We start from the raw sequence: 21,690 nt of genomic DNA, 5'->3' as shown, positions 1-21,690 counted from the left end.
TCTTGGTGGTTTTGTCTCAGCTTCTAGGACTAGAGGGCACCCTGTGAGGGTGCGAGGGCAGAATGTGCAGACGGATTTAGTGAATCTCCATGATCTAATGATGTAACAGTACAGGAAACATAAGAATCCCTTGAAGAATGATGGACTCAAAGAAAACCTGCCTCTCATTAGCCAACAGAGAACTCCTTGAAAAGAAAATATTTTTATGTCATCACCCCTTGATGTACAAACACTGGAGACCCACTTAAACTCTTTAAGGGCAGACCGTTAACTCCATGAATCTGATCACATCTTAAGCAGAATCAAAACAGAGACAACCAAATGTAAGAAGCTAAACTATGACAACATCCATCACCAAAGCAAAAAGTATAGTACTAACAATTGCAGTAGTGATAAAAGCTGCCTCCTTGAAATCATAATATCTGTAATTTTATAAGGATTCTGTAATTCAGTAAATGGGTCTAATGAACAGTGTGTGGAGTTAAACATTTTAATAAGCCAGCTTTACATATTAAGTTATGTATGTAACATAAAACACATGTGTATCACAGCACCCCTTCTGCTTATAACCAACATCATACAGAACCCAACACTACGGCAGATAATGGGTAAGCAACTTGTTCAAGTTTATAAGACATGGACAGGAAAGCAGCCTAGAATTACACTTCCTTATAGTTTTGCAAATAAACTATTTCTTTCCGATATGTAGAATTCCTGAAGTTGCTAGCTTTAAAATTTCTGTCCAGAATTTTGACTTGAAGAGGGAGTCTATTTAGAGAAAATTTATATTATACCAAAGAAAGACCAAAGAGTTCTAATTCTCAGATAACCAATACAAATTTAATCTGTGCTACATATGTAAAATGGAACATATGAGAATTCATCGTGTAAGTGCAACAATAATATATAAAAGTAAATATTATTATGAGAAGATATTTTAAAAGATAAAATATAACCAGTGACAATTACTCTTTAAGTGTTAAAGAGACAAAAATAGAGAAACGGTTCAGGCAGGTAAAGTCAGCATAGAGTTCTGAGCACATATAATTGCAGGATAGAAAGTAAATAAAAGATAGGAAAATTGATATACACCAAAATGTGGTCAATATTTACATCTATTAAAGGATAAGAGAAACAGTGCCAATGATAATTCTTATGAGAACATCTATTTCTTTTATTGTAAGTTACACTTCTCATAACAATTTTAAAAAATGTATTTTACTACTCAGGTTATTGTTTTAAGTATGGGAATGAATAGAACTGTGAAATAGTCAACTTTTATAACCAGAGTTCTCAAAGACAATAAATGCAATTAATTTGATTGCTTTTTCTAGTGGTTTACAGAAATCAGAGAAAATTACTTTCATAATAATAGAGATAAAATAAAATGAGAGAAGGTACTTAACCACATGGAATTTTCTCTACCACTGTGGTGACTTTTACTCAAATGAGTTATGGCCATATTTAAGACATTTTTTGGCAAAGGAATATTTTTTAACTAGTAGAATCCAGCATCCTCTGGTGTTGGGTTCTGATTTCAACAGAGGAAAGTAAAGATGCCCAAAGTGCAGACTACACCACAGTGGCAGAACTCCTTCTTAATGCCTAAAGTCCTCCAGTTTAGGCAAACAGAAGAATGAGACCCTAATACACCCACCACTAGCCGAGAAGCACTGTTTGGGGTACAGTCTACTTTCCATGTCCAAGGCTGCCGAACTCTCAGACACGGAGGCCGACTGTACCACCCTATTTCCATTTCATACAAGGGATTTGAGCATCTGTGGATTCTAGTATCTGAGGGAGGCTCTGGAACCAATCCTGGCAGGTAACAAGGGATGACTGTACTACAATATTCTACATTGTTGACTGTCGACTCACCTCAAGGCTGGCTGTGCTATGTGCAAAGACAGGTTTCCTTTTATTTACTTAGATTCCACTATTCATTAATTTCAATCAGTACTAAGGTGTCTCGCAAGGCCAGTTAGTGCCATATGTTAGCAGTTTGAGAATGACAGACAGACACACCTCTAATCTTGGCCACCAGTTCCTATTGTGGACACACTCTACCATCTTGTGTGAGCACAGAGATAACGACAAAAAGATGCATGCTTTGCATTTGCTTCCTCATGATGAGAAGACTGAAAGTGGGGTGACCCGATGTGTTCCATCTACTTTGAGCTACTTATCATACCCTGGCTGGTCAAATAAAGATAAGACTTGTTTATGAATGGAAGAAAATGAAAATTAGGTCTGTAGCTGATACTTTACTTCTAGTGACCAAGCAATATCCTCTTGTCTTATCCCTACCTAATCTTACAGATTCTTTTTCAGAAAAGACACAGAGGGATTGGGAAAATTCAGAAAAATGATCACTGACATTCCAAATTTGTTCATTATATAAACTTCAATTTCAGTGGGTGGTCTTCCTGTGGGCTAGAATATATCTTATATATTCATTGTAAAATGACTCCATTATTATTTAGCGTTTAATATTTAATTATATAACATTTGTTTTAACGGAGTAATGATAGGTGGTAGATAATCTCTCTCCATTCAAGATCATTTGTGTACTTCTGACAATACTTTACTAAATAAACTAGTTCTAATTCCTGAAATCCTCTACATGGAATAATGTTACAGGTCAAGATCTTAACTTTGGTTTATATTCTGCAGTTTTGATTTGAACCACTTATCTATGATTTGAACCAGTATTAAAGTTCTGTTTAAATATATTTCTCAAATACTATGTTATGCCGAGAGTGGAACTCTTTTTAAACTGCATTGGGATATAGAGTATTAGGGAATAGTAATGTATTCCACTAATATACAAACCACTAAGACATTCTGTAATTATAAGAATTAGAGGATGAGGATATTATAGAGTAGAGCTAGATGACAGAACGTAAAAAGGGTGAACACACAAAAGCTGAAAGCAACAGATGCCGCTAGTTCCTTCCTGCTGCTATAACAAGTTACCATAGGCTGGGTGGCTTATAAACAACAGAATTTTATATTTCTCACAGTTTTGAAGGCTGGAGGTTCAAGATCCGAGGCCAGCATGGTTGGGTGAGGACCCTCTCCCAGCTCCCAGATTACCCTGTATCCTCACAGGGCAAAGGGGCAAAGGGTGTTCTGTGGGGTCTTTATAAGAGCACTAATCCCATTCACCAGGGCTCCACCCTCGTGATCTAAGCATCTCCCTAAGGCTCCCCCATCTTAATACCGTCACATTGGGCATTAGGATTTTAACACAGGAATTTGGTGGGGGGAGGGGACACAAACATTCAGATCACAGCAGGTGTTTAATTCCAAAATGGTCTGCATGGTTGGGCCAGACATTAAGATTATGTACTTCATTATGAAATTAAGATCAACCCCCCAGTGCAGGGAGAGATCCAGGTTTTGTAGTACCTAAAACTACAAACTGGGGGCAGGAGGATTCATTAAAAAAAGAATAAAATTTATAAGTATAAAATTGGTTACAAAAATGAATATTCATTTAGAATGAAAAAATGTTGCAACAAATCACCAATTTTAAAAAGCTGATAAATTTTTTTAAAAACATAAGCATTGAAAGTGTTGAAATAACAATGTTAACACCCTGACACACTTCAAAAATAATTCTCCTTCTTTTTTGTCTGCATACTCTTTCTCTCATAATATGACAGTAATTTCATAATATTTTCTGTAGAGAGAATAAAAAAGTAATTCTGTCTGTCCTCTAGTGGCTGATAGAGAGGCTTTTTTTTAGGAATAGATTTTATTTTTATTTTATTTTATGTTTTATTTTTTATTGGAGCATAGCTGATTTACAATGTTGTATTAGTTTCACGTGTACAGCAAAGTGAATGAGTTATACATATTTTTAATTGATAGTTTAGAATATTTTTTTTTCTTCCGCCTCACAACTCATTAATGGTAATGGCTTATAAATGGTTGGGTTGACAAATTTGGGGACAAAAAATTGGGAAGAATTTTGCATAGACTTATCTTTTGGCTTTAGATCTTGCAAATAAATCTTTTTCTCCTCCTTCCCATATAGTTGCAGTGTTAGGGGCCGGAGGCAACACACCTAACACACTAGGATCTCGTGGCCGGGTATGACTGCCACAATGCCCAGAAGATCACACAGTGGGCAGTTTGAGATTCTTGGAAACCATTCTTACCACAGGACAGCTAGTGTTAACACAAACATGCATGTATCCAGACTAAGTTCATCTCTACCAGCCTCCCCTCAGCGGAATTCCAAAATACCACCACCACTTGGGAAAAGTGAGGATGGGGCAGCTGACATGGAAAAGGACAGGGTCTTAACCAGCTGTTATCAAAATATCTTTTGCAAATTTTCCAAGCCCATATGACCATGTGAACACACTTCTAGGCAACGGAAGAATGTGGCTTTTGTGGGGCTAAAGTTTATGTGTCCAATTTGGATGGTCACTGGACTTTTTAAGAAGAAGAATACAGAATGAAGATATAAGATTAGATATAGGACTATTGAAAAGGGCGGAGAAGAGGAGGGACCCTAAAGCTTAAATTTCAACAGCTTCTAAGCAAACCTGCTGCCATCTCTTCTCCACCAGCCTCCCCAGCCTCCCCTCCACCCCTCCCCATACCAGTCAGGGATTTCCACTTTCAGATGTGAGTCCTCTGTGGTCATTTGCACCCATGCTTTCTCACATGTTGTTTTTTTCCACCCACAGCCTGCTTTCAGCCTGCATCCCCTGGTGTCCTTTTCCAGATACCTGCTGTGCTTCCGGGCATCTCCACGTGTTGCCCCAAATCACGGCAGCAACGTTTCATAACACATTATGTCTTGAATGTTCAACTTTCACTTAGCAGCCATTTTTCACAGATCAACTGTGCTTTGGTGACTTAACATCTGGATACATCTGTTTTTGATCTTCATGGCTCTGTCTCATCCGGGCAACCAAGTCCTGCTTATGCTTCCTTCGCTGTGCCTCTCACATCTGTCTTTCTCCATTCACTCCCTTGCCTCTGCTCTTGTCTGGGAGCACTTCATTTCACATATGGATCAATGTTCCTGTCTCCAAATTGTGTTTCCTGTTCCCAGGCTCCAAGTATTGATACTGTAATCTGTCCTGCACACAACCTTAAGCTTTATCTTCCTAAAACAAAACTTAATTTTCACACTTTATCCAAATGTTAAAAAAAAAAAAGAAAGAAAATCATGAAATGCTAAAGAGTATCTTCCTTCAACTGATATTCAAGGGCTCTGGACCTTTTTTTTTTTTTAGAGCTCAGCTTTTTATTGAATATGTTACTAAGGAGGTTTAGTCAAAAAGACCAAAGCCCATGCCACCATCAGACTCTTCAGATTCTTGTTTCTTTGCTTCTACTTTCTTATTCTCAGCTGGGGCATCAGTGGCGGAGGGGCAGGACCTCCTGCTGGGCAGGTCCACCAGCCCCCACATTGCAGATGAGGATCCTGATGTTGACATTGGCCAAAGCCTTTGCAAACAAGTGTGGCCAGAAAGGTTCAACATTTATACTGGCTGCTTTAATGAGGGCATTGATTTTATCCTCAGTGCCCATCACCTCATCGTGTTGCAGGATGAGGGCTGAGTAAGATGCAGGCGAGCTCCAAGACGGAGGCCATAGTGCAGGCAAGTGCTAGGCGGGGGCTGCCAGACTCAGTGCTAGTCGCAGGATGAAGCGAGGGCCTCACGCCAAGGACCAAGCACCTTAGCGGCAGCTGAGGAAAGCTGGACCATCTTCACACAGTCTCCGTGATCATTAGCATATAAAAAAAAATTCTTATTTGCAAATGTTCATAAATTTTACTCTCTTCTGTCTGCAAGTGATTCTAATTTTTTTTTTTTTTGCAAATTTAGAATAATGCAATGCCTTTGCTAAAAAAAAGAAATGATTGCTTTTTGATGCACGTCTGAGTACCTATGACTCAATAAAGGATGCCAGTTTCTACAGTTTGCTGGTTTTCCACCAAAAAATCCAACACAACCAGGCACTTATGAGGGCTCCCTTGAGTGATATCATCTCAAAGGGCAGAAGCGTATTTGCATATTTCACATTTACAAAGATGTGAGTCATACAGATCTTCTTTAAGCAGGGAGACTGCTCCGTTGAGATGGCTCCCATAGAAATGACCTGGGATTGTCCTTCACAGCATTCATCAGGCATGTCCTCATTTTATTCTATTAGGAGAGAAGAGAGAGCAATGCCAGGCTGATCGATGTGCCGGTGAGTCTTACGGCTGTATTTTAGCATGACCTATATTACAGGAGTTAGGCAAACGTAAGAGAATTTACTACTCACAGGGTAATGGCTCACTGCGGCGTAAGGGTGTCCCAAACACGGCCTGTTCTTGGTTTATTTGCTCCCCAGTGCTTGACTGATAGTCTTTTTCCTATTTTGCCTTACTTTTTTTTTTTTTTTTTTGCCTTACTTTTGAAAGCATGGATTCTCTTGCCTTACTGATCTCTTTATAGCCTTATCATTTTCCCCTGAGTTATTTGGCGCGATGGCAGCAGTGCGACGCCGAGGCTGATTTAACATCATCCCCCAAGTATGCAGCCCTGAGCTCAGAGTCGAATATTTTAAGACTGAAACATGTAACACATCTGTCAGGCAATGATACAAATACAGTCCCCTGTCAGAATGAATGAATGAGGTAATCCAGAGTATGGATAAATTGCAGGGAGATGGAAGATGCTAGAAACTGTGTTTTGCCAAAAAGCACTTCTGAGTAATTAAGTTATTTGAGGGAGAATGATATTCCTTTGTTTGGGGTTCGAACTCATTTTTTTTTTAACCAAGAGACCCTGGTGGTAATTCCTAAAGAATGAAAGTGAGGTGAGAAACAGATTCAGCTATACACACATAATGGAAAAAGTGTGTGGTCCTTTTCTGGGCTATCTCATGAGAAGGATATATTTTTTTCTGTAATATTTTGTAAAATTTGCTTAACCAGGTAATTCCTCTTTACGTGATTACAGTCCCGTTTTTGTATGTATTTATTACAAAAACCAGACACGAGGATAAACCCAGAAACCACTAAAAATGCTTCAACATTGATAGAAATGGACCTCATCATAAAACCTGAAAAAATTCTCAACAAAGAGAAAGTAATATCCCCAAGTCGGTTGTTTATGCTGAAGGTATATAAGCTCCTTCCCACAGGGGAAGGGTGTGAAAGGATAGATATGTCAGATACGTGATTAGAAACGAGAGGACAAGTAAGTCAGGCAGAGAAAGACAAACACCATATGACATCGCTTACATGTGGAATCTAAAAAAATGGTACAAGTGAACTTAATTACAAAACAGAAGTAGAGTCACAGATGTAGAAAGCAAACTTATGGTTACCGGGGGAAAGGCAGGGTGGATAAATTGGTAGATTGTGATTGACATATACACAGTACAATATATAAAATAGATAACTAATAAGGACCTACTGTATAGCAAAGGGAACTCTAGTCAATACTCTGTAATGACCTATATGAGAAAAGAATCTAAAAAAGAGTGGATACATGTCAACTATACTCCAATAAAAATTAATTTAAAAACGAAAGAAATGAGAGGACAGAGTGCAGCCTGTACGGGGAAGCTTAAGTGAAAGGAAGGAGGAGACCAGGAGGACTACGTCCCTGGTTCCTCATTGATCATTCAACTGGGAAGGAAGTTCCCAACTTTACACACGATTGGCTCAGTTATTTATAACTTGGGATGTGCCATTTGAAGCAGCAATTCAGTTCTGTGAATGGTCCACGCACACTCAATTCTCTTCATCTGGAAACAGAGGTGAAAATCTCACACTGAAGATCTAAGATAACAATGACCTGGCAGTGCCATGTGAGTAGGAGTTATCACTAATCTCATTTAACCCTGCACGCACCTAGAATCCTAGTGTCCTGATACCATCTTCAATAATATCTCAATGTGACTCTTACATACAACTAGAACTATATTTATAAGTACATGAGTTATTAGATCTTTATTAGGATAGGACTGTACATCATAGTCTAGTATCTTCTCGAGACTATACTGGATTGTTCCTTATTTTTCAGCTGCAACTTCGAAGAGGAGAGAAATGATGTCAATGTTCAAACAGGCCACTTATCCTTTTTCGTGCCATCTCACCTAATCGTGGTGTTCGAGAGTTTGGCAAAGCGGAATCTACTGCCTCCACATCAGTGCTCTTGTTCTATGTGGGATGCCCTCCTCCTGGCTCCCCCTGGTAGGAGAAAACCTACATATCCTGACTCAAATTCCACCTCCTCTGAGAAACCTGTATCACAGGCAGATTTATCTCCTCCCTGCTTAAGGCTCTATTTAGGGGCCCTTTTCCTCCTGCCTCTGCTGGTGATAAATATTCTGTGCAGTATTTCATCCTTTAGTAGCTCTCCCTGACTTGGCACACTGGAGAGTTGAGGACAGGGCGTGGGGCCCTGACCCTCAACACTTTATATACAGTAAGTCCCCTACATACGAACCTTCAATTTGTGACCTTTCAAAGAGGCGAATGTGCAGCTGGTTCCAGCAAGGAACCAGAACCGGTGCCATCAACGTCAGGCATGAGTGAAATTGCAGCTTGCCCTCCATCTCCTATTGCTGATGATCCTTCAGCTCTACCATCTCCCACCTCCTCTCCCTCCTCCAGTCAGTAACTCTTCTTGCCTGTTCACTCAGTGCCAGGCCCTGTATGCCAGGTGTTGTACTATACTACTGTGCTTTTCAAGGTACTATACTGTAAGATTAAAAATGTTTTATTTTTTGTTTGTTTTTTATGTATTATTTGTGTGAACTTAAACAGCTGATTGTGTTAGTTGGGTACCTAAGCTAACTTTCTTGGACTTACGAACCAATTGGACTTAATGTGCTCTCTGAACAGAACTCGTTCATATGTAGGAGACTTACTGTACTGAGGACCAGTCTTCCAGTTGGTACTTAGTCATTTGCTAGATGTTGAATTTTACCATAAAAATCTTGTCAATAGTGATTGTTCTTGGTAGATCTTGGGATAATCCAGAAACCTAACCCCCAATTACTTTCTTAGTTTTATGAGATAAATGTATGCTGTGCTATATGGTTGTGAAAACATGGCATCTTGAGGAGAGGCTGTGCCTGCCTTTCTACTGATGGGGGCCTGTGTGAAGAGCAGAAAAAAGGAGATATGGAAAATAGATCTCCTCCTTTCTTCTCCTTCTGCAACTCTCTGCCAAACACCTGCTAGCCTGCTGCTTATAGACAGAGTTATAGCAGCTGGGCTGAGCCAAGAGAAGTTACGGAAATATATTTACTCATCACTGGCCAAGAATACACTCATCTTTTCAAACATAGGACAGTCACACATGTCTGTCAAAACTGTGAGGGAAGTGAACTCCATATTCTAGGTCTCACTATATATGTATCAACTAAATTTTGCCTGTTACAAAAATACAGAGATAGAGAGAGCTCGTAAGATCTTTGTAAATATCAATCAATACATGTAAATAAAGGTCTATTCCATTATAAACTGAACTTGTGTATACTTGAATTAAAAATTCATTTGCCTATCAACATTGAGACGTAATTTTTAAAATTTTATTTTAATAAGGATATTGAAATAATTGTTACAATGTATTTTTCCAACTAGTTTGGTAAATAACTTTCTTCGTATCACATCCTCTGATGGCTATGGGACATGAACATAAATTTCTTTCTGCTTCATATCAGATTTGCGTGTGTGTTTAAAACAATAGAAACTCAATTCAGTGGCTATTTGTGAGTGATGATGGAAAAGATCCATTCTTTGTTGGAAAAGAAATATATTTGTCACAAATAGCCACCAACTTCAGTGGAGAAAATTATTTGCACACTGAACAGGGAAACTGCCAAAGCAAAGAACAGAGCATCTGCTGTGGACAAGGGTATAATTATCTTGCTCATCCAAACACTGTTGGGCGTAAAAGTTTTACTCTTTCTCTGGCAAGATGCTCTGCTCAGACTTTTAACACAACATTATTAGCAAATAATAACTAGTTTGGTAGTCCTGTCAATAACAACAGTCCGTTTTTTGGACCATTTCCTGAAAAATGGAAAGCAGACTCTAAATCTGATGAAATTAACCATTTAGGTGCCAAAATGATCAAAAGCATCAGTCCTGTCCCATCATAAACCTTTCATATACCTGCATATATCGTTTAACATAGAGTTGTGAATTTTTCAAAAAGAGGAAACATTTTATCTTCCTGGTTCTAGATTATAATTTACTGTACATTTCTATGAACTATTTTCTGATCCTTAATGTTTTCTTTCCCAGCTTGGTGAGGCCAACATTACTTTTATGCCACTCTACCTTCATTTAGAAAGAAACATGAGTGGACCATTCTGGTAGACCAGATGGATAAAAGAAGTTTGTTTATAATGAACAGATATCAATGATCATAGTTATAGGTGCTTTTCTGAATCTGCTGTTGCCAATTCTAACTTTTCTCTTGGGATTTCAACTTGAGATGGGCAAGAGACTTGAGTATGCTCATAAAACCATTGGAACAAGGAGGTTAGACTTCCTTTTCCAATTGCTTACATGTAATTGTTGTCTTTTTTAAAAAAGAAGAAAGAGGGGATAGGAATCATGAGGCCATTTCCAATCAATGCCTTTAATAGGCAGGCCTGTTGAAATAATGTCATGCCACTGTTTTTCCCCAAAACTTCCAACCTCTATCAGCAACAGCTGACAAGTTCCAGCTAATTTGAAATTGTGTGTTCTCTCCTGTGAAGATCAGACCACACACACAGTATTGGAAAACACCCAGTAATACCATGATTTCCCAAACAGAGGGCTCATCATGTTCCTTCTTCTGTGCATAAAATAATAATGTGTCCTTTTTATTTAGAATAGAAAACTTTTCCATCCATTTAAATTTTATTCTTTATTAGCAGAGGGAAGAGGCGATCAAATATTAAAGTCAATAAAAAAAAAAGTAGAAGTGACAATTTCCTCCAAGGTTGGTGATTCCAGACACTGGCACAAATTCATCCATCTGGGTGTCTCAAGAACATATTCCCACATGAGGATCCAAAAGGGAAAGTGTCACGGAACTGACAGATGGGCTTCCCTTGCCTAGATCAGCCTAATGGAGCTTTTAGGCAATTTGCATACTAGCTGTCAGTGACAAGGTGTGTGTCAAGGACTTGAGAGCGGCCAAGAGAAGCCTCATGGAAGACATGCCTTCATGACTGATGTGTGTGAGTGCTGATGGGCAAAATTTGTTAGGAGGCTGCCAGTTTAATGGAAGCACTTTTGTTTTTTCCTTTCTGAGTTACTGGCTGCAGCAGTTCACTATAGGGTCAAGGCCAGAATAATCTTCATCCCAAATAAAAGACACACTGAAGTCTCATTCTTTCTTTTGGTAAATCACACCCAAATTTGTGTTCTCATGCCTTCACTTTTTTATTACATATGCATTGGAAATATTTTTTCTAGTGTTATGGTTGAATATTTAAATGTTGAAATATTGACAGCTGCCTGGTTTATCGAATCTCACTATCTGAAATAAAGAAACAGTGGCTAACAAATTGGACAAACTACAAGAAGTAAATAAATTTGTAGAAACAAACAACCTGCTAAGACTGAATCAAGAAGAAACAGACAATTTGAATAGACCAATCACTAGTAGTGAAATTGAATTTGTAATAAAAAAAAACTCCAAGCAAACAAAGGTTTAGGACTGCATGGATTCACAAGGGAATTCTACCAAACATATAAAGAAAAGCTAATACCCCCCCTTCTCAAACTGCTTTTAAAAAATTGAAGATGACAGAACACTCCCAAATTCATTCTACAAGGCCACCATTACCATGATACCAAACCCAAAGACACTACAAAAAACAAAATTACAGGCCAATATCTTTAATTTTGTATAGATGCAAAAATCCTCAACAAAATATTAGCAAATCAAATCCAACAACATATAAAAAGGATCATACACCATGATCAAGTTGGAATTATTCCAGGAATGCAAGGATGGTTCAATATTCTCAAATAAATCCATGAGATACAACACATTAACAAAAGGAAGGGTAAAAATCACATGATCATCTCAATAGCTCTAGAAAAAGCATTGGACAAAATTCAATATCCATTCATGATTAAAAAAAACTCTCATCATACTGAATATAGAGAGAACTTATCTCAGTATAACAAAAGCCATTTATGAAAAAACCCACAGCTAATATCATACTCCATGGTGAAAAGCTGAAATTCTTTCCTCTAAATTCAGGAAAAAGACAAGGATGCTCACTCTTGCCACTTTTACTTAACATAGTATTGGAAGTCCTAGCCACAGCAATCAGACAGGAAAAATAAATAAAAGGCATCCAACTTAAAAGGGAAAAAGTAAAACTGTCACTATTTACAGATGACATGACGCATTATATAGAAAACCCTAAAGTCTCCATCAAGAAAACTATTAGAACAAATAAATGAATTTAGCAAAGTTTCAGGATACAAGATGAAGTATACAGAAATCTTTTGCTTTTCTATACACTAATAATGAATTATCAGAAAGAGAATGTTTAAAAAATCCCATTCAAAATCACATCAAAAAGAATAAAATACCTGGGAATGAACTTAACTAAGGAGGTGAAAGACCTATATTCTGAAAACTATAAAACACTGATGAAGGAAATTGAAGAGATACAAAGAAGTGGAGAGATGCCCCATGGTCTTGGCCTGGAAGAATTAATATTGATAAAATGTCCATGCTACCCAAAGCAATCTATAGATTTAATGCAATCACTATCAAAATACCCATGAATTTTTTTCACAGAACTAGAACAAAAATCTCCTAAAATTCATGTGTAACCACAAAAGACTCTGAATTGCCAAGCAATCTTGAGAAAAAAGCAAAAAGCTGGTGTTATCACCCGCCCAAACTTCAGACTATACTACAAAGCTACAGTAATTAAAACAGTATAGTACTGGCACAAAAATAGACAAATCAATGGAACAGAACAGAGAGCCCATAATTAAACCCACACAGCTACAATAATTAATCTTTGACAAAGGAAGCAAGAATATACAATGGGGAAAACACAGTCTCTTCAATAAGTGATGTTGGGAAAACTGGACAACTACATGTAAAACAATGAGATAAGAACATATCCTCACACTACATATAAAACAAACTCAAAATGGATTAAAAACCTGTGTTAAGACCCGAAATCATAAAACTCCTAGAAGAGAATATAGGCAGAACACTCTTTGCTGTAAATTGTAGCAATATTTTCTTGAATCATCCTCCTATGGCAAAAGAAATAAAAGCAAAAATAAGCAAATGGGACTTAAAACCTTTTTCACAGCTAAAAAAAAATAAATCAACAAAACAAAAAGACAAACTACTGAATGGGAGGAAAATATTTGCAAATGATATGTCCAACAAGGGGTTAATATCCACAATATATAAACAGCTCACACAACTCAATATCAAAAAAATGAACAATCCAATCAAAAATGGGCAGAAGACCTGAATAGACATTTTTCCAAAGAAGACATATAGATGGCTAACAGGTATGATAAAAGATGCACAACATTGTTAATTATTAGAGAAATGCAAATCAATGAGATATCATTGAGATATCACCTCACATGAGATATCACATCACACCTGTCAAAATGGTCATCATCAAAAAGTCTACAAATAACAAATGCTGTTGAGAATGTGGAGAAAAGGGAATGCTCATATGCTGTTGGTGGAAATGTAAATTGATGCAGCCACTATGGAAAACAGTATGGAGATTCCTCAAAAAACTAAAAATAGAACTACTATATGATCCAGCAAATCCACCCCTGGGTATATATCTGGAAGAAAATGAAAACACTAATTTGAAAAGATACATGCACCCTGATGTTCACAGCAGCATTATTCACAATAGCCAAGATTTGGAAGCAACCCACATGCCCATCAACAGATGAATGGGTAAAGGAGATGTGGTACACATATACAATGGAATATTACTCAGCCATAAAAATTAATGAAATTCTGCCATTTGCAGCAATGTGGATGGACTTAGAGAATATTATGCTCAGTGAAAGAAGTCAGAGAAAGACAAATACTGTATATCATTTATATGTGTAATCTAAAAAAATAAAACAATTGGATGTATATAGCAAAACAGAAAGACTCATGGATATAGAGAACAAACTAGTGGTTACCAGAGGGGCGAGGGAAGGGAGGAGGGGCAAGATACAGGTATGGGATTAAGAGATACAGATTACTATATATAAAATAGATAGGGGCTTCCCTGGTGGTGCAGTGGTTGAGAATCTGCCTGCCAATGCAGGGGACACGGGTTCGAACCCTGGTCTGGGAAGATCCCACATGCCGCGGAGCAACTAGGCCCGTGAGTCACAACTACTGAGCCTGTGCGTCTGGAGCCTGTGCTCTGCAACAAGAGAGGCCGCGATAGTGAGAGACCCGCGCACCGCGATGAAGAGTGGTCCCCGCTCACCGCAACTAGAGAAAGCCCTCGCACAGAAACGAAGACCCAACACAGCCATAAATAAATAAATAAATAAATTTTAAAAATGACTGTTGTTTAAAAAAAAAATAGATAGGCAGCAAGGATATATTGCATAGCACAGGGAAATACAGCCATTATCTGGTAATAACTTTTAATGGAGTATAATCTATAAAAATACTGAACCACTATGCTAGACACCTGAAACTAATATAATACTGTAAATCAACTATACTTCAATTAAAAAAAGAAACAGTAGCTGCCAAAACCAATGTGAATATTCCTGTTGCTTATCATATTCTGGAAAGTTTCATCCTAATCCTACAGTCTACTGTAGGATTGTTTCACTGAAGCAAGGCAAGAAATTAATTAGAGAAGCATCAGTTCTATGTGTTAATATATTGTGTTCTCCCAACTTGCTCTTTTAGTTATTGTTTATTTATTTATTTATTTTTGGTTGTGTTGGGTCTTCGTTTCTGTGTGAGGGCCTTCTCCAGTTGTGGCAAGCGGGGGCCACTCTTCATCGCGGTGTGCGGGCCTCTCACTATCGCGGCCTCTCTTGTCGTGGAGCACAGGTTCCAGACGCGCAGGCTCAGTAGTTGTGGCTCACGGGCCTAGTTGCTCCGCGGCATGTGGGATCTTCCCAGACCAGGGCTCGAACCCATGTCCCCTGCATTGGCAGGCAGATTCTCAACCACTGCACCACCAGGGAAGCCCACAACTTGCTCTTTTGACTTTGACCACATGAATTATCTGCCACCATGGTCAGAAGGCACATGGGTAGCTCCAAATGAACACATCTTCCATAATTTACACTCTATTATAATGCCCTCTCATATTATGCTGGCCTGGACCATAATACTTTTCTTTGACCAATGGTTATCCGCAAGTTTGACACAAGTCGTTTTGATAACCACTTATACATTGGGATTTATTCTCTTGAGATGCATTGTCTTGTAACACAGCCACTATCCTGTAAGGAAATTATTCCAACAGCATAATTTCTTGAAATGGGTTTTTACAGATAAGCTTTAAAGACAATAATGTGTAGTCATTGAAAGGAAGACTATGTTAAGAGTTAAGGCTAAAACATGTGCCATTTCAGTCACAGAATATTCTGCAGGAGAGAGAGGCTCCACGGAGATTCCCTGGAGGCCAAGACAGCATATGGAGAAAGAGGCCATGGAAAGGAGAACTGAGGTGCCCCAACTGAGGGTTCTCCACAGAGCTCTCTGATAAACAGATCTGTGTACGTGACCCTAGGTGGCACCACATGGAGCAGAAAGCCTACCAGGTCAATGCAGAGAATCACAAACTTATTCAAAAAAATCAACAATTTAATAAGCAATATATCATACTTGTTTTTAGCCACTTTGTTATCTATTGCTAATTTTTATGCAGAAACAGATAACTGAAATAACCACTTAAAAATGCAACTTTTTTCCGAGATCCTGATAGACAGCTAACTAACTTGCCAGGTGACATTTAATCTGCCAGAGGCTGTTTTCTCATCTATAATATGAGCAAGCTGAACTAGGTGACCTCAAGGTTCCTTCCAGCTCTGAGAGTCTATTTCATTCTGCACTGGGATTAGAATAAAGGTTGTTAGCCATCTGACTGCAACAGCAAACTAATTATGCAACATTGCAACCTTCAAGGGAAGGGACTTTAGTTGGCAATCCTGGTCCAATATAAATCCACCAGATAACAAAACATCCTTTGTGAAAAGGGCTTCAATCTCAGCCTCATCATAGCTGAACATTTTTGATGTAGATTCTTCAACTCTGTATTATATATATTCTGAAGAAAACAATTGTTTTGTGTTAGTGATTACACAATATGAGATGTGTGCTTTCCAAAAGAGCTAGGATCTGCTGCTGTAAGTTCATTCCACTATTTAGAAAGAAAAGGAATAAAAATATAATGTATATGATGACATTAGAGAGTCAGAAATCTGTACCTATTTACACATATAATTTCCCTAAGGGTAATTTAAACACCATTATCAAATGGCTTACTTTGTACCAATTTAGTACCAAGAATGAGATTATGATCGCTTTTTAAACTTGAGGACCTTTTTTTCCCCTTAACCATCATTTTTATAGTGTTTGTGGTGTGTCATACATTGTTCCAAACATTATACAGATGAGGAAACTGAAGCATATAAACATTAGGTACACAGTTGACATGTTAGAGCTGGTCTTATATCCTGGGAAGTCTGGCTCCGGATTCTGTATCCTTACACATAAATGTACTGTTTTGACCCATATGAGAAGGAAACCCAAGATCATGTTGTTATCTGAACCAAATTCTGACCGAGTGAGCTAATTAACATGATAGTTATATTTAAAACGTTGAAGAATTATGTCAGAACTGTTTAGAGATATGAAGGTATTACAGAAAAGTCAAAGACCAACTTAAGTCAAAACAAATCTGTAATTTGGATGCAAACTAAACCGAAATATTTTATTTACTCAGTTTTCAAAAAGGCACCTATTTTTAGAAATGCTTTCTCTAAGTTCTGCAATGTCTCTTAAAGACATTAATATTTATTCACTAATTTTATTTCCATTCATAATGTGAATTATCCTATTATTACCCAAGTGAGAATATTTACACACATGCCAGAAAATCTCAACAACCTAATTTCATGATGTTGATTTATCCAGATTAGCTTTGGGGACACTGATTTGTACCCACTGTAAACAGGACTGTGCTAAGAGTCATTTCAGCCACAGAAGCAAGCGTGATGCCCGAGTCTAACTCAGTTATCTCTTAGGGAGAAAAGGGAGGAGGCTGTAGGAGTGCTTAAGTGCCTGGTTAAATGGAGACCCTGGAAGCATCTTCCCAGATTGAGATCTTTGACTCTGTGTAACCTAATCACACTCAGATATCGCAGCGGCCTATATTATAATTCTTTAAATCTGCATACTTGAATCAAATTATAATTAGTATATAGTATCTGCCTGTACTAACATCCTTTGACTATTCATGTTTTAATCAAATTATGCTGAGTATATTGATGAGCAAAATTGCCCCTACTGTTCAGCCATAGAGCACAGTAGCAGAGAATGGGACCCTGAAAACTGCTGAGGTTTGCATACAAGCTTCCTCAAGGTCATGCTACCTTGGAGAGGTTATTGAACCTCTCTGAGCCTCAGTTTCCACATCTGAGAACTAAGGTTAAAAATAGTACACCCCTCTTAGAGCTGCTAGGATGATTCAGTGAATGGAGCAGATGTGAACGACTTAGAACAGCCTCTGGTTCTGAGTAAGCACGTGTAGTTGTTAGTTATCATGATCATTTGTATTGTTCTTGCTCATAAATTTATTACTGAACTGCACTGGCATCTACATTGGCTCTACAGAGTGTACCAGGCAGTTCTCCATGCGAGAGCTTCCATTCAGGACACTATGAGAACAGCATGTGTCTGATTTTCATAAATATGATTTTTATGGTGATCACACTTAACATTAAGATCACTTCTTCCTTGGCATTAGAAACCTGCATATAGGTAAGTGACTATAACACGCAGACAGCAAATCTGAGCATTTAAAAATTCTGCCGATTTTAGCTATAGCTCTACAAGTTAAATAAAAAGAAGTGAACTTTCAATAGAATGACATTTTGCTAATCCTGTCAACAAAAAGTAAAAATAAAACAAAATGATTAAGCCAAAAAAGTGTGCATGTCTGCGTGTGTGAATACACAAAGATGTGACATTTTTATTTTTTAATTTTTATTTTATATTGGAGTATAGTTGATTTACAATGTTGTGTTAGTATCAGGTGTACAGCAAACTGATTCAGTTATACATATACATATATCTATTCTTTTTCAGATTCTTTTCCCATATAGGTTATTACAGAATATTGAGTAGAATTCCCTCTGTTATATGGTAGGTCCTTGTTGTTTATCTATTTTATATATAGTAGTGTGTATATGTTAATCCCAAACTCCTAATTTATTCCTCTGCCCCACCTTTCCCGTTTGGTAACCATAAATTCTAAACACAGTTAGATGTCTAGTTAAGGGTTATCAACAACATTTTTGAATGCAAAGCCCAGTTTTGGTTTCTGATGCATGCACTATAAATGTTTGCTAAAATATTGAATGACAAGGCAAAGGGGTTGAATTCAACAAATCATGTGTAAGAAATGTTTGGCTTGATTATACAGGGGGAGTCGTGATGTGGTTTAATGAGCCAGACCACCTTTCATTAGGACACAGAAAGGGGCTAGGAGTGCCATTTAGGGAGTGTAGCTGTCTGAAAAGAAGGTATTGCTCTGTGCCACCTTTAAAGATAACAATAGCAGCTTTTAGCTCAGATTTCATTTTTAATAATCTCCTTAAAAATCACTAAAAATATCACCCCACTGTGTAATTTGTTTCCTTCATGCTGATGGCACTCCCACTGTTTAAAACTAATTGCTTTTTTACATTCTCTTAAGGTCAGGCTCAACAGAATGAATTTGAAGACAGCATAACTATGAGCCTCAACTGTTTAACACATCGAGGGCAGATCATGACGCTGATTGAATGTCTCCTTCAGAAACGTGCTGAAGATATTTACTTTAATTTGCCTCTAGGCAGACATCACAGTGACTGACAGTGTAACTTGAAGGTTTGTTAAACATAGTCTGGTGTTTATTTGCCTCTCTCTGGAAAATAGTCTAGAAATTACATCCTTTTTAAAAATTCAACAACTAGGATATGCAGCAGGAAAAAAATTTATGTCTACATTCAGTTGGAATTTTTGTGAGGACATTCAAGTACTGTTTTAATCTATCTAATCTATCTCTTTCAAGATGGCATATAAATTCCAAAGTTATGCAATCTCTTCACCTTTTCCTAAGAGTGGAAACTCGGAAAACCAAAACAACACAGTATGTTGTCCAGATCAATCAGTAGCTGACCAGGTACACCTTGAGTGATTGCAAATATAGCTGAAAGGGCTGAATTTTCCTCACTGCTGTCAGTGACAAATGAAGCAGACAGTTGAAAAATAGCCATACAATTTGCAGATTGAGTTAAGCAAGATGTGTTTTAGCAAATCTGTGTGTGTGTGTGTGTTCCTGCATGACTCATTCATCTAAATAGTACACACTCCCCCGTTCCTACCTTACCCAGCATACATGATGACCACATGTGTGGCCAAGTGTACTTGCAATATATCAAAAATCAGTGAGGCTCAGTATGAAAGTCATGTACCCTGATTTGCCACAAAACCAATTTAAAAAAAACAAATGAGAGGATTTATGGATTAAGAAGTATTGGTGGTTTTTTTCTTTTCTTAGAGATACTTAAGAATAAAGAATTTTTAAGAGCATGACCTGACATATATATTTTCTGTGATTTTTTTTTTTAACATGGGCGCAGGACCATATACAAAGTCTGGAAGTCAGTAACCAAAAGCACCAACAGTGGTTTGCCTATCTGCAGTATCTATTTTCTCACAGAAAGTTGTGACCATCTTGAATTCTTAGAAACAGCATGGAGCCTTCCAAATAACTTGCTCATGAAGAATCACCAACTTTCCCATTATGATCTAATTTTCTTTTGAAAAAGACTTTAAAATCCATGAAAACTTAGATTTTGGTCCTAGCATTTAAAACACATCCTAAAAACATAAACTCTAGACACAAAGTGACTAAGCACAATCATTCACCCATGGTGATTGTGACTTTTAAGTCTAGATAAATGTCTTCTTCCATTCCTCCTTTTATTATCATTCATTAAAATTCAGAGAGGGTGAGGGAACAGTCTAGCATTAAAATTATCCCACAGTTGAACATTTATCCAAGACTACAACAGTTAACAGCTTTTATAGTGATGGTTTTGTTGCCACCTTTGGGTGTGTATTTTTCACTACAGGTTTTGGGAGAGAAGAAGGAGCCAGTGACCTCAGGCTGTAGGTGCTTTGTCATCTTCAGAACTGACCTACTTGTAACTCAGTACTCTCACTTCGGTTAGTGAAGCAAATGGAAGTTTCATCACTCAGGGCTGACCTGCCAAGGCACCATCCTTATGCCACCTGGAGCCCTCAGGGGACAGCAGGGGGCAAAAGGGGGTGTCCCTAGAAAGTCCAGAGCTACTCAGGCAGTCATGTCCTCCCTCAAAGTAGCTGGTCCAAAGAGCCACTACCCTGCAGATGGTGTGACAATTAAGTGACAACTCTGCAAAAATAGAGCCTGTAAACCCTCAACTAAAATATGCTCTTTGCTCATTTGTTTACATGGGGCCTAACAGAGACCATGTAGATAATAGGCTGGATGGCACAACTAGTAAAAAGAAAATTCTATCAAAAAGGATAGAATCGTAGGATTTCAATATATACCCACTTCATTTTATAAATAAGGAAAAGAATTTCAGGGAGGGAAAATCACCGTCCCAAAAACAAACCACAGAGCACTCTAAATGAGTTAGGCTCCAAGTGTGGTCCGTGGGCAGGTGCCAGTCTACAAGCCAAGTCCAGTCTGCCACAAGTTCAATTAAAGAAATCGAGAGAGAACGCTTACAAATGTGGATGCCAGTCACAACATCCAAATGTCTGGTTTCATCCTTTACAAAAGCATCAGGCTGCAATGGATTAGAAATAAACAAAAACTCTATCTTCATTGTGGGTCGTTGAAGAAGTGCCCCTGGGAATAAGCATCTCCTAACTTCTGGGATGTTAGTGTCTCCACCACACCTTCTTGGTCTTTACTGCAATCTGGGCTATGATGATACTGCATAGTCCAGTTGAGAAGAATGCTGATATCAGATATAACTTTATGTCAATAGGAAAAGAACACAAAACTAATCCAAATGTCTATTACCAAGAAGTTTCAGGTGGGAGAAAGGAGAAATCACTGAGCAGTTTGGGAACTACATCACGCTGTCTTTGGGGTCAGATTTGTATACATTTTTAAATGTGTTTGATTAGTTATTGTTTTCCTAGGTTAGAAGCAGAGATAAGGAACTTATTTCTTTACCAATTAAGATCTTTAATCGTATATCTGCAATCATATTTTATTAATGACAGAAAAGGAGAAAAGTAAAAATGATTGATTTTCCCCAACCTCAATTGCATTTCATTGTTTCAGCCACTTCACCACAGGCTTTCCAGAGAATTTCCAGCGACCATCATACTGCCCGGGAAAAAGTTTTCAAGAGCCCTGGAATGTCCTCCTAGAAATCCCATTGCTTCCTCAAGTCTGACCTTT

At 37.9% G+C, this 21,690-nt stretch overlaps 1 protein-coding gene and 1 pseudogene across 10 annotated transcripts in view; both read right to left on the bottom strand.

Annotated features, from left to right (window-relative positions):
- The window catches only part of RBMS3 (RNA binding motif single stranded interacting protein 3), a 713,376-nt gene that overhangs the window by 564,801 nt on the left and 126,885 nt on the right, over positions 1-21,690 (bottom strand). The gene's annotated exons all lie outside the window — the stretch shown is intronic.
- Positions 5,295-5,620, bottom strand: LOC118903716 (annotated as a pseudogene).

The sequence above is a fragment of the Balaenoptera musculus genome, chromosome 11 (genome assembly GCF_009873245.2).
Source record: "Balaenoptera musculus isolate JJ_BM4_2016_0621 chromosome 11, mBalMus1.pri.v3, whole genome shotgun sequence".
Classification (NCBI taxonomy): Eukaryota; Metazoa; Chordata; class Mammalia; order Artiodactyla; family Balaenopteridae; genus Balaenoptera; species Balaenoptera musculus.
Note: the sequence above shows the minus strand (reverse complement) of the source record. Positions and strands in the feature narration are given on the sequence as shown.